Genomic DNA, 12756 nt, shown 5'->3' with positions numbered 1-12756 from the left:
ACATTATTAAGCACAGTTTAAGAAAGGAATGTCTTCACTGTCCATTTTGCCAGAGAAGCTGTGATGACGATGTTTGGTGACACTTGTGATTGGCTCTTGTCATCCCAACTCAGTACAGCAGTGCATGCCTTTCTGCATTGCCACGGTGTCTCCAGTGCTTTCTTTTGCTACAATGCCTCAGAATAAATGGCACAAATAGTTCCTCAAAGATTTGGAGTAAACACACTGAGCATTTCTACCATAGGGAGGTGGAGTTTACATGTTGTAGCTTAGTAATGACAATATGAAATCTTGGCTGGCCACATGTAAGTCTGGATAGCTATGGAGCCAGCACGTAAAAGTCAAACTACTGGCTGGGTGTGGTGGTACATGCTTGTTATTCCAGTTACCCAGAGGGTCGAGTTAGAAGAATCAATCCAGGGCAACCCCAGGCTACAAAGGAGACACAGGTAGGAGGATGGTAGTCTGAGGTTAGTCCTAGGCAAAAAGCATGAGACCTTAGCATAAGGCCTTGAATTCAAATTTCAAGGAAAGCAAACCAAAGAAAGAAAATAAGGAACGAAGGAAGGAAGGAAGGAAGGAAGGAAGGAAGGAAGGAAGGAAGGGAGGAAGGAAGGAAGAAAGAAAGGGAAGGAAGGAAGGAAGGAAGGCAGGCAGGAAGGAAGGAAGGAAGGAAGGAAGGGAAGCAGGGAAATAAGGAAGGAAAGAAAGGAAGGAAGGAAGGAAGGAAGGAAGGGAGGGAGGGAGGGAGGAAGGAAGGAAGCTAAGATGCTGAGGGAAAGCCAGTTTCTCCAATGACATTCCATGTTCACAGTTTTGGTAGAATGTTCTCTGGAGGCCAAAGATTCATTCTGTCAGAAAGGGAATAGCAGAAGCCATGGAGAATGTTGAAGAACCCACACTTTCTGGTCTTAGACAGTCACAAGTACCTAGTAGACTGGAAGTCTGACAGGAAAACAAAGCTTGGGCACAGGTAAACTTTTAGACTCTTGAGTTCTAACTTTTTCCTTTGAAAGGGAGGAAACCAGTGCTACTCCTCTACTATTTCCCTGATCTGTTTTGGAGTTGGCAAACTGATTTGGTAAAACAGTGATAGATTTGTCAGATTAAGATAGTAATTGACTTCTATTAATTTGAGAGACACCCGTGTCTCACAGTGAGAAGAAATATGGCTACCCTGAAGGGACACATTTAAATGCATTAGATTTTCCGGCTTTCATCCAAGACACTGAGACTTTTTCGTCTCAGCCATTAAATCCTTTCAGCTTTTACTTCAAATGGCACTAAACAAGCACTCATCAATTTATTTTTTAACAATATCCAGTTGGATTAATCTGTTTAATTGGCAGTGGGTTGATGCTTTCTTGGCCCACAAGTCCAGTTAGCAAAATAAAGGAAGGCATGGAAAGCCAAAAAAAAAAAAAAAAAACCAACAACCCCAAAACATCCCCAACAACAACAACAACAACGAACTCAAAAACCAGTCTTCCTAAAACCGTGGGGAACAGAAGAGACATTCGCCCAACAAATGTTAACCCAGAGGAAAAAAATTTGAATATACACAAAAGATTAAATTAACAATAGATGAATGGCAAATGAGAAAGCTGCCGGTGACCAGACTTTGTCAGGAGCCAACCTTTAACAATATGGATTATTTCGGATAATTCATGGTTTGTCAGCCTTTATTCTTTGTCCCCTCTGAAATATCCAGGGCACATCTTAGACAGATAATTAGGGCATTATTACTCCATCCCTTAACTAAGTTGGACAAATTGCATTGCGCTTGGTGGTAAACCAACGTAGGGTTTGCTCATTAGCATTGTCTAATTGTTCCAAATAAAGTCTTTGCTTTTTTTTTTCTATTGCACTAACTTTATTTGTCAATACTAAGGCATGATTGAACATACCTGTTCCTGGAGGGCTTCTTGAATATGCTAGTCACTAGGTAATCTTACAGTTAATACAGGCCACAGCATGGTAAAATGTAAGAAAATGTAAAGGTCAAAAACATGTTTCTATTATGAAAAAAATGAATGATAATGACATAATTTTTTCAGCTCATCAGGCTCTTTGCTAAGTGCTGCTGTTATTGCCAGATCAGTAGTGTCTAACAAAGAAATGCTTTCTTCAGTCTGCTTCATTAGCCTGCCCTGTAAGACCTCACCTCCAGACCTTTTCACTAATCTGTTGGCCAGCTCAATAGTCTTGTTAGTTCTATTCACTCTTCCTGACAGCGGATTTTCTCAGCTGCAGCCCTCATGCAGGCTGTCGCTAAAGCAGCCAGGTTTGTGTCTAGTGCCTTTAAATAAAAACAGTGAGAAACAACTTTGGACATTGTCTGAACAAGTAACAAACAAAAAAATCACTGGTGACTTATTTTATATAGCAGAAAGTTAAATTATACAGTGTGCCCAGAAGTAAACATACCCTCGTGGGGGGACTGTGTCAATTCTCACAATGAGAAGGTACAGGCGGGAAAATGAAGGAAAAGGATCCTCGACAGTTTATGTAATTTTTGTTGTTTGTTCAAAACAGCTCCAAGGGGGAAGGAAAAAAAAAGATGGAAAAAAGAACATATAGATAAATTCAAAATCCTGGTGGGGAAATGGAGAATGCCATTTTCCCAGACAAATTACTTAGAGCTGTGAAGATTTAATACAATTGGTTTGTGCACCATTAGTGCCAATGACACACTTAATAAAGTGTCACCAAACATTTTGCATTGAGCGCTGAAGGCAAGATAAAACCTAGGGGAAGCTTTTAAGGTGAGATTTGAAGAGCTGGGATGAATCAAGAACTCGGAGGGAGCCAGGGCCTGGAGCTGGGGCAGCGCCAACATTTCCAGCTGGGGATGTAATGGAGAAAGAAGGCCAAGGGGATTGGGGAGCGGGGGGGGGGGGGGTTTCCACTGAGCTAGATGCAATGACAGAGGAGGCTCCCAGAGCCAGTGGAGGGAATGGGTAGGAAAATGAAGGCTGTGTGTGGATGTGTGGTAGAGCCCTGGCAGCTTCTTTGGAGGAGGAAGAGGGTGAGAAGAGGGTAATTTGGAAGAGAAAAGCTATGCTCAAGAGTCATTGTTCAAGCAGTAAAAGAACATTTTTTATTCTGTGTGTGTGTGTGTGTGTGTGTGTGTGTGTGTGTGTGTGTGTGTGATGTGTTGTTCTTTATTCAACAAATCATCTGCACATTTACTGTTGTTCATAAAGAACTTCAAGAAAAAAGGAAACTAGGTGCTCATGGCACATTGGGATGGTTGCTGGCAGATAACTCATTATGTAAAATTTTGCTATGATTTGCTTAGGGGAAAACATTAACACTGGAATAATTAGATACGTAACTTATATGAGAATTTCTAAGTCCCTCTGAGGATTCCTAAACCTGTATTAGTCTATTATGTATCTAGGGAAACTGAGGCTGGGCATCTGGCAAGAAACAAGATGTAACTATAGAACCTTAATGAAGTCCTTCTTGAGCTTGTGAAATTCTGTTTTTCTTTTCTTTAGTTTTTTCTCTCTCCCTCCCTCCCTCCCTCCCTTCCCCTTCCCTTCTTCCTTCCTTCCTTCCTTCCTTCCTTCCTTCCTTCCTTCCTTCCTTCTTTCTTTCTTTCTTTCTTTCTTTCTTTCTTTCTTTCTTTCTTTCTTTCTTTCTTTCTTTCTTTCCTTTCTTTCTTTTTCCTTCTTTCCTTTCTCCCACCAGTCCTGTGGGTTGAACTCTGGGTCTGAGTGCTGTCCCTGAAGTTTTGTGCTGAAAGCTAGAACTTTACCACTTGAGCCACAGCTCCACTTTCAACATTAAAAAAAAAATACTTTAGTGGAAATAAGAGTCTCATGGATTTTCCTGCCTAGGCCGGCTTTGAACCACCATCCTCAGATCTCAGCCTCCTGAACAGTTAGAACCACAGACATGAGCTGCCCTGTACACGACTCTATTTTGTTTATTTATTTATTTATTTTTAATTGAGGATTGAAGGCAGGGCCTCACTGCTCTCCTATGTGAGCCCCCCCACCCCCTCCTTATGTTAGTTTTTTTTTTTTATAGCAGTTTCTGTGGTTCATTTAAACACAAATAAAAGGTGCATGTGAGCCATCTATTCGTTTTTTTCACTGCGCAGCCTGGCCTTGGGACTGGTGATTCTGATGGCCAGCTGGGCTGCTCTTTCGGTTCTTGCAGGAAACGTGGGCAATCTCAGCCCAGTAAGACTTGTTGCACATGAGCAGCGCTTCCAGCTCCTTGATGTTGTGGACCAGGAACCTCCGGAATCCGCCAGGCAGCAGGTGCTTTGTTTTTTTGTTGCTCCTATACCAATGTTGGACATCAAGATCTGGCCCTGGAATCTCTCCACACCCTCTTGTCAATGCCCCTGGGGTTCTGCCAGCTATGTGGAATCTTGACATATTGGTTGGACTGCTGGTGGATGAACTTCTTGGTGCTCTTTTTGATGCTCTTGGGCTTCACCAGAGGTCTGAGGGCGGCCACGATGCCGCGAGCAGGAGGAGAGGGCAGCCACCTCCGGAGGCAGCGCTGAGGAAGAGGAAGGGACTAGTTTGTTTTTGAGATAGAGTCTTGTGCTAATTTTCCTTGGGGTTTCTTGGATATGGCTCTCCTCCCTCCATAGCTGGGACCACAGACATATACCACTTCCCCCAGCATGGAAATTATCTCTGAGACTGGTCTTAACTCACAGTTTAAATGTCTTTAAGCCAGTTAAGCAATTAAGAAAACCCTCTGGGTTTTCTCCATTCCTTCCTTCCTTGTGGTTATGTTAAGCCCAGCTCTACTTAAAGTGTATTAAATGGCATGGATGGTGGCACAGTTGGCAAACCAACCTTTCCCCAAGAAGAACTTTATCTTTTTTGCTTTCTAGAACTTTCTGATTAAATAACCTATTAGACTAGTGTCTTGCAAGGTGCCACAAGAGAGGTGGTTTTCCTCTAGACCCAATAGCAAGATGTCAGTAGGGTTCATTGCTTCTGAGGGGTATGAGAGGAGCATTCTCTTGTCTCTCTCCAAGTTTCTGATGGGTGCTGGAAACTTCTGCTCTTCTTTCTTTGGCTAGAAAAAGCACTCTACCTTCTTTACAGGGCCCTGTGTATATAGCAGTCTCCAGATTTCCCCTTTTCTTAGAGACGGGTCATATTGGGTTAGAGCCTGTTCTAGTGACTTAATTTCAACACAGTTCCATCTTGAGTTTGGGGGTCAGGATTTCAATATAGAACTTGGGCTTGATCTAATTCAACCCATAAGAAGTCTAGGCACTTCTGAAAACTAGAAGGAGGAGGGCAGGACAGAGATAGATGTGCTATGGCCCCTGACCTTACAGATTCATACCTTAGTGAGGGAGGTGGATTATTATGTAAATGAAGGCAAATGAAGGAAGAGAACTTATTGGTCAACTGAGGCCTCAATGAGACTGAGGGACTGAGCAGCTCAAAACAGTGTATTCTGAGGAGAGGCTGCAATGGCCTAGGCTTTTTGGGAAACTCACTGTATTAGCGGACCCAGGGGAAATGCTGTCCCTGGTCCTCTTGGAAGCTGTCCCAGTGAGTGCTCAGCAGAGGGGAGAAGCTTTGGTACTTCCAAGGGGAAGGGGGGCGTCTCTAGCTTCAGGACAGGTACCTCCTCAGGAATCCATGGGGCCAGGGACCATGGAGTAAGTTTCCAAAGTAACTCCCACAGTCCCACAGCCCCAGGGATACTTCTTCTACTGCTCTTCTAGTTTCTAACCTCAATCTTTTCTGCTTGAGATGACCCCTTTCTGTCCTGCCCCCAGCACTAGTGGAGAAACTCCTATGAAAGAACAGCACATTCTTGATTGAGATCATACCTCTACAGAGTCCAATAACATGGGAAAGACCATTTAAGTCCATCCTGGAAGGGAAGAAAAGGAGTGAGAAGTAGAAAGAAAGGAATGAAAGAAGGAAGGCAGGAAGGGGAGAGAGGGAGGAAGGGAAGGAGATAAGGAAGGAAAGAAAGAAGGAAGGAAGACAGGAAGGAAGAAAGGGACAGGTAAGAAGGATTAAAGGAAAAAGAGATGGAGGAAAAAAAGGAAGGAAGAGAAGGGGACAGGGAGGAAGGAAGGGAAAGAAAGAAGGGGAAAGAGGGAAGAAGGAGGGAAGGGAGGGGAGAAGAATAGAGGGATCTCTAGGGAGGAGAGGAGGAGAAGCAGCAATTCTCTGTTGGCTGTAACTCTTCTCCCTCAACCCCCTGCCTCACATCCATTGTCAGAGGTACAAGCTGACCTTCATTAAACCCCTTCCCTGTTTCCCACTTCTGGGAGAGAATACAGATGTTGGCATATCACAGAAGAACCTCTGGCCTGGCTCCATCTACCTTTCAAACTTGGCTGGCACTCTACTTCAGAGAACTATTTTTTGTTCTGAAAATAAGCTGTACTGTTCCACACCAGAATCATGTAAATGTTCTTTTCTCTACTTCACCTTCCAGGCTTCCAAACCAGCTTCTCATGCAAATCTGTCATATCTTCACAAAAGCTCTTCTAGTAGTCCTGGGGTTGGAGGCATGGCTCAGTTGATAGAGCTCTAGCCTATGAGTGAAAGTGGCAGGTACAGAGTCCTGGACCGAAAATTAAAAATAAATAAAAAATGGGGCACAGGTGGGTCACACCTGAAAATCCTGGGCTGAGATCTAAGGGTTCAAGGCCAGCCTGGGCAGGAAAATCCACGTGACTCATCTCCAATAAACTACTCGGAAAAAGCTGGAAGTAGCACTGTGACTCAAGTGAGAGTGCTAGCTTTGAGCACAAAGAAGCCCAGGAACAGCACAGAGGCCCAGAGTTCAAGCCCCAAGACTAACAACAACAACAACAACAAAAGGTAATAGTCACCCCTCCCCCTCCACTTCATCTGCCCAGTCTTGTTGCTTCTCCTCATACTACACGATCATTACATATTTTTCCTCCATCTCCCCCATGGGACCTACTAGACCCCAGTGCTCTGGCTTCTTCATCTCAGAGGCCCACAGCACAGCACCTAGCTTATACATGACCTTGCTGCTAGACCTTTGCTAGGTGAACAACCAAGACAAGAGGAGGCAGAGGAAAGCAGAGCATCTCTGTTCTTAACTCCTAGAGTTGAATAATGGTGGAGGAATAGGGTTAGCCAATAGGCACCAGCCCAAGAACTGGGGATGTGGGAAGGAAGGCTATAGTCTGTCCTCAAGGAGCCCTTAATTTGGGTGGTATTGGTGGTGATGTAAGTGGGCAGTGACAAGTGTAAGGACATCGAATCTTTGCAAACAGCAGTGTGGGAGGAGGGGCCATCACCCCCCCCACCCCCACCCCTATCCTGGGCCTGCAGGACTGGAAGGACCTTGAGCACCAGGGTAATGAACTGGTAATGAACAAGGTCACCTTGCTGAGCAAGGGTGATGAAAGGCTCATGGAGAAACAATCTGAAAGGAAACCAGTGCTGTTTGATTTGTAGAGAAAAATCTTTCAAAACATTGATCAATTTATCATTTTATGAGAAGGAGAAAGTTCATAACTTCATTAGGGAAATTTGCTTCTTCTATACCTACCAACCCTGGAATTCCTTTTTTTTTTTTTTTTTTTTTAAACAAAAAAACCCCAAATATTTATTTATTCATTTGGTAGACCCAGGGTTTGAACTCAGGGTTCTGTGGTTACTAAGTTGGTGCTCTACCACTTTTCAGCTACACATCTGGCTCTTGTTTTTTTGTTTTTGTTTTTTTTTGTTTTTTTGACCAGTCCAGGCTTGAACTGTGGGCCTGGACACTTCCTCTGAAGTGTTGTACTCAAGGCCAGTGGTATTCTACCACTTGAACCACAGCTCCATTTCTGGCTTTTTTGGATAGTTAATTGGCGATAGGAGTCTTACAGACTTTTTGCCCATGCTGGCTTTGAATCTCAATTCTCAGATCTCAGCCTCCTGAGTAACTAGGATTATAGGTCTGAGCCACTGGCTATTTTAGGCTATTTTAGGCTTTGTGCCTGAGGTCACTATCAGATTATGATCTTTCTACCACCACCTCTGAAGTACTGGGATTATAAGTGTGAACCACCATGTCTGGCTCATTTAGGTTTTTATCAATGAAGCAAAGGAGGGAGAAAGACAAAGATTTCCAATCCAGTCTTCTGTTCTCATTCCAACCTAGGTACTATATTCCCAGTGTTTCCGAGACTCTGGAAACAGTCTCCTACTCTACAATAAAGGCCCCAGTTCTTCCTGGACAGGTGGCACCCCAAGAGCTCATACCACACGGCATTTCCTCTAGAAGGACTGGAGGCTCCATGGGTTTTGAAGGGTTCTCTTTTCGGAGTCTGTTTTGCTTGTCTATAATTTTTTCTGACACTCTGAGAAGAAATGTACCAAAGAGATATATAAAATATAATGACTTCACCAGGCACCAGTGGCTCATGCCTATAATCCTAGCTACTCAGGAGGCCAAGATCTGAGGATCACAGTTCAAAGCCAGCCAGGGCAAGAAAGTCTGTGAGACTCTTATCTCCAATTAACCACTAGAAAATTGGAAGTGGCACCATGGCTCAAGAGGTAGAGCACTAGGGGGCTGGGAATGTGGCTCAGTGGTAGAGCGCTTGCCTTGCATGCATGAGGCCCTGGGTTTGATTCCTCAGCACCACATAAGCAACAAGAAAAATAAAGCCGGAAGTGGCGCTGTGGCTCAAGTGGTAGAGCGCTAGCCTTGAGCTGAAGAGTTGAAGGACAGTGTCCAGGCCCAGAGTTCAGGCCCCATGACCAGACCCCCTCCCCCCCCCCCGCCAAAAAAAAGATGTAGAACACTAGCCTTGAGCTGAAGAGCTGAAGGAAAGCACCCAGGCCCAGAGTTCAAGCCCCAAGACTGACAAAAAAAAAATAGACCTCAAAAGGGTTGGGGTGGGGCCGAGGGGAAAAGGGTAGATAAATGAAGAGGAGAAGAGGGGAGAATACAGTCAAGAACCCAGTGTATATCCTATAAAATACAAGAAGAGTGAGGGAAGGGGTTGAGTAGGGGAGGGATGGGTAAGAATGTTTAAAGTGATGGCATTGATGAAGATATATTATTATTATATTATATATATATGATATTATATATCATTAACTGCTTTGCCAAATAGCAACTCCTTTGTATAACTAAAGATAGATAGATAGATAGAAAGAAAGAAAGAAAGAAAGAAAGAAAGAAAGAAAGAAAGAAAGAAAGAAAGAATAAAAGAAATAGTGTCCTTATTTTCCCATTCTCCACAGGACTGATATCAAGATATACCTTTTCCCTTAGAGGATGTACATATGAGTGTGATTGATATGAGAAAAATTAAATGTCTAACACCATCCAGTCTCAGCCTTCCTTTCTTTCTTTCTCCTTCTTTCCATCTTTCTTTTTCCTTTTTTTTTTTTTTAAGCAGTGCCCTTTTCAAAACAAGGGGAGATTCAGTGTAGTTCCTGTGCCACAGTGATCCAGTAGTGTCACATCACTATGGCAATTGCTGCCCAGGGCAGGAATGCAGAGCAGCTGTAATTGTGCAACGCCTTATTGCTGGTGCATGTCAATCACAACCTATGAATTGAGAAAAATTTGCTCTGTTCATTCTGTTAAATGATGTATCCAATTAAACCTGTTAGAATTCATGATCTTCAGTCAAGGTTAAATGAAAGTAGTTACTCCTGTCAGCTAGGTGATTAAATGCTGCCTACATCAGGCACATTTATGTGCAAAATTAAAATTTTGGTATAAAGCATGAATCTTTATGCATGCCAGTTAATTATCTGCGGTTCCTCCACTTATTAAATGCCCACTGCATTTCTTCTTAATCACAAGCTTCCTTTCAAAACTTATTTCATACTTCACATTACACCACATTTCAATGTTTAAATGAAATGCCTTACCAATGAAAACTTCCTCTTTTAGAGGGCTTGGCTGAAAATAATCACCATTAACATTTCTCATTATTATGTACAGCATTTCTCCAAGCCAGGTTAACTAATGCATTTTGGAAGCCATTTCCTGCTCAGCTTGGACCAAGGCTTGTTTTCAACCTGGTTTCAGCTTCCCGCGTGTCCCATTATTTCAATCACTGCAGGCTCTCGATGTGCAGTGATTCTTGCTGATGGTAAGGTATTGTTTCTTTTTCCTTCCTGCTTACCTTGGGTAAATACAAAATGAGTACAAATGCGTGAATGAAGTGATTTCCTACTGCCCATCAAGAATTCAGGGGGAAAAATAGATGGGTAAAAATAACAAAATAAGACAAAGACAGGTATGTCAGGTCTCAGTCATACACCAGTGTCACCTCATCAGTTGGATTTTAAAATGATCGAGAAACCAAGGCTGAGATCTGAGGATTGTGGTTCAAAGCCAGCTCAGGCAGACAAATCTGTGAAATTCTTATCTTCAATGAACTAGAAAAATGTCAGAAGTGGAAGTATGGCTCAAGTGGTAGAGCACCAGCTTTGAGCAGAAAAAGCCAAATGAGAGGATGAGGGCATGAGTTCAAGCTCTAATACAAGGGGAGACAAAAGTGATTAAGAAGTACAAAACAGAACACCACATTCATGGTGAGCAAATTTGGTACTGTGAGAGAGGTATGATGCCACAAAAACTCCAGCAAATTCTTCTCTAGAAGCACCTCATACTACAGAATCAACCTTTTCTTACCATTGTTTTGCTAAGAAAAACTCAACACTTCTGTATAATTTTTAAAAATGCATTCAACATTTCCCTACCAAAGTTATTATATCAGACAGTCATTTCTTTCCTTAGAAGGTAGGTGATAACTGTATAAAAATTTAAACTTCACTTGGGCGCCGGTGGTTCACGCCTGTAATCCTAGCTACTCAGGAGGCTGAGATCGAGGATCACGGTTCAAAGCCAGCTCGGGCATGAAAGTCCATGAAACTCTTGTCTCCAATAAACCACCAGAAAACTGGAAGTGGTGCTGTAGCTCAAGTGGTAGAGTGCTTGCCTTGAGCTGAAGAGTGCAGGGACAGCACCCAAGCCCAGAGTTCAAGCCCAACAATCAACCAAAAATATAAAATAAAATAAAATAAATTTTAAACTTCAAAAATAAATTCCTACTATTGAACTGATTTGGAATAAATAATACCAACAGAACTAATGTTATTGAAACAAATTTCCATCCTCTTGAATTCTCTGTGTCATTTATATTTTATGGCTTCACATGCTCATGCACGCACACATGCACACACACACACATGCACACACACACACACACACACACACACACACACACACACATACCCAGAGTCTTTTATAACCACAAAGCATTCAGGAACTCCAAGGAAAGTATCTCTTAAGATTAAAGGTTTAGTTTCTCAATTTAGTTGTTGTAACTATTTCAGTAAAAATACTTCCTACATTAGAAAGTTATAAAATATTCCCTTAAATGAACTTGAAAAGGACTGATTTCCATAAAAATGGGAAAAGATTTATTAACAAATGAAATGGAAAAAAAATTCATGGAATAATCTCAATGAATCAGCCCGTGGTTGGTGACAGAGAGCAGTCAACTATGTGGGAATATGTTAGAAATTCATTTTCACCACAATAGATGCCCTTAGACCCAGCCCATGTCAACAAAGATGCCCTGCTTTCCTTCTTAATGTTATAGCTTTGATATATACCAACACTCAAATGTCAACTTACTTTTGAAAAAGCTAGGAACTCTCACATGAGTAAGTTGAAGAAATGATGAAACTTGAACTCACCAAGTATAGGCCTTTCCATTTGTTGCAAAGACCAGACTCACATGGGTAAGGGTAGAGAGTGTAGTCTTGGGGATGGAGAGTGAGGCACTGTTTGCCACAGAGGTGGTTCTAGAAGCTTCAGGGTGCAAATCTCATGCCTTTGAAGAGTCTATGACACTTACCTATCCCTCAGAGAGGTATAAGGTTAAATGATGTCTTCCTACACAGTTATACCCTTTGATTGGAATCCTAGCTCCCTCTCCTCCCCGTCTCCTCAACAACAGCTGCTCCAATCCCTTAGTCCTGCCCTCCTAACTACCCAAAGTCAAATCTCAGCTGTGTTCAGAAAAAAGTGGGATGGAACATGGATTGGAGTTAGGGATGAGGCTCCAGCCACAATGTGTGCTCCAGCCACAATGTGTTCTGCCCAAGCATATGACGTAAGCACACATGGAGTGAGCCCACTGAAACTGTGGTGTTCAAACCAATGAAGATCTCCTTCCTTACCACTTGAAAAGGAAAGCAAGAAGTTGCTGAATTTTGAAGCAAAAATACAAGTATCGTTTTTTCTTATTACACAAAAACCTACTGACAGCAGTGATTCAGATGTTTCCTGTAAAATCTGCTGTGGGAAAGTTCATTGGAGATCCATGTAGGCTGAACAGTTTACTAATGGCTTACAGTAAAATGCATCACAGGGAAGAAGAAACATAAACAGAATTTTGCCCTGGTGCCATTCACCTGCACTGACCACTGTGGAGACAATCTCCAACATTACCTAAAGTGATGGAGTGACCTTAAAGCATGCTGGGAAATAAGGAGAGGAAAGAGAAAGAGAGACAGAGACAGAGAGAGACAGAGAAAGAGAGATAGACAGAGACAGAAAGAATCAGAGACAGAGAAACAGAGACAGAGAGAGACAGACAGACAGAGAGAATGCTGTAAGAGATCTGCCACATGGAAGACTTATTGAGGCATGTGTCAATGTGCAGGTGAGATCATGTAAGAAATGATCTTGGGGCTCGGAAGGTGGCTCAGTGGTAGAGTGCTTGCCTCACATGAATGAGGCCCTGGG

General features: G+C 42.7%; 1 pseudogene; it reads right to left on the bottom strand.

Moving 5' to 3' along the window:
• Positions 1-3778: 3778 nt before the first annotated feature.
• Positions 3779-12756, bottom strand: part of LOC138834085 (large ribosomal subunit protein eL32-like) — a 117575-nt pseudogene continuing 108597 nt past the window's right edge.

The sequence above is a fragment of the Dipodomys merriami genome, unplaced genomic scaffold (assembly GCF_024711535.1).
Source record: "Dipodomys merriami isolate MVZ:Mamm:240054 unplaced genomic scaffold, mDipMer1.0.p SCAF_1, whole genome shotgun sequence".
NCBI classification, from domain to species: Eukaryota; Metazoa; Chordata; class Mammalia; order Rodentia; family Heteromyidae; genus Dipodomys; species Dipodomys merriami.
Note: the sequence above shows the minus strand (reverse complement) of the source record. Positions and strands in the feature narration are given on the sequence as shown.